Source organism: Charadrius vociferus, unplaced genomic scaffold, assembly GCF_000708025.1.
Source record: "Charadrius vociferus isolate BGI_N301 unplaced genomic scaffold, ASM70802v2 scaffold600, whole genome shotgun sequence".
NCBI lineage: Eukaryota > Metazoa > Chordata > Aves > Charadriiformes > Charadriidae > Charadrius > Charadrius vociferus.
Genome location: NW_009646404.1, coordinates 1,866,125 through 1,867,876, shown reverse-complemented (window position 1 = coordinate 1,867,876; position 1,752 = coordinate 1,866,125).

Sequence of the window (1,752 nt, the reverse complement as noted above, 5' to 3'; positions counted from 1 at the left end):
GCTGCTTTGAAGCAGGAGACTGAGCAGATGCCGCTTGCTACAGCCATTGCCCTCCTGAGATTGTCGGTTTTAATTCACCTCCGTTTATGTCATCTGTTCCCTGTGTGCTGGTGTGACACTGTAAAATGCACTCAGCTCCCAAGGTACCTATGGACCAAACGAGTTCCTGTTGCAGCTCTTGTTGCGCATGTCCTGCTCATCCTGTTACAGTATGTTGGGCAGCACCGTCTGCGTCCAGGTTGAGCCCCTCTATGGACCAGTACCTTTCCTTGAGAGAACCAGATGTTCCAAGCCAGTTCGACAAAGCTGTCATCTGAGGGAAATCTTGGTCATCTAGCCGTGTTCTTACACCTCCTGCAGCATGAGCTGTGGGGGTCATCAGGGAAATTATCAACAAATTTTCAGAGAAAAGGTGCCTTTCCAGGGGGTCAGACTGCCTTCCTGAAATGAAATGAAAGAGTGACTTCAGTAATGCCTTATCCTGGGAACCTGTTTGCATGGGGAATAGACTGCCTGCTCTGAGGACTTTTGTGTGGTTGTGCTGGAGCTGGCATCGGGGATGACACAACTAAGTCCTTAAGTCAAGTCAAGCTTGGGTCTGCCACTTTGCTGAGTGCCAGCCAGCTCCTTGGAAGGAAGAAGAAAAATGTGGGGAGCAGGCAGGAAAGCAAGCTCCCAGGTGGTCCTTGCAGAGAGGTCTTGTCATCTGAGGACCAGGGCAGTGTGCTGCACAAATAGGTTGTCCAACTCTAGAGTAAGTGTTAAGTCTGGAGACAGATGTGGTTGTGGGTACCTAAGGAGGTTTTCCTCCAGAACTGCCTTAAGCATCACCCGTGGGACTCCAGAGAGCCTGCAGAGGGGAGCTGGAGTGCCTCACAGGCTTGCTGTAGATGATTCTTGGCACGATTTGTAATGACAGTAGGGCAGAGGAGGCTCTTAAATCTGCTTATTGCCCCAGGGGAGTGTCTTGCACTCCTTGCATTGGAAGAGTGTTGCTCATGAGCACAAGGCTGCATCTACAGCATCAGCCTTCTTGCTTCTGAGTAAGAGAAGAAAGCCATAGACTCTCACTTGGGTACTTGTGGCAAGCAGAGAAATGGTATTTTATAGAATTAATTCTAATAGCACTTGGATGATTCCTGTGGTGTCCATGACTCGTTCAAAGGGCCAGTGAAAGAATGGTGCAAGCTCATATTCCAGGGAAACACTGCCGGGTGTCTCATGCTGGCTGGCTAGAGCTCTGACCCTTGTCTGCAGAACCTCAGGCCTCTACAGTAATTATATTTCCCTGGACAAATCCAGCAAGATGTAGATGAACCTGAAGTAAATATGGTTTCTATAGTCCCTGGCACTTCCTTAGCAGAAGAAAGTTAACCTATGTAGTTTATTAAATGTCTTACAGCTCTTGTTTGGTCATGTTTATCCATAGGTGACCATCCATTTTCAATACGATTACACTGGAGGGAAGTGGCAGGGTTTGCTGCAGCAAATTCCTTCAGCTGCTCAAAGCCCAGTCTAGGGCTTGGTGCTTAACATGCTGCTGCAGTACAGACACATCCTTTAAGCATCAAGAAAGAGATGTGGATCGGGGGGTTTTTTCTTCAAAAAATGACATTTTGAAGTAGGTTAAATCTACCGCTTTTCCACATTTTCTCAGAGAGAGATTTCGTCTGGCTAGCGTACGTGCTTTCCATGAGAAATTATTTATGAGCTCCTCAGTCCCTCGTCTACTCTTCTTGATGTAACAATAGT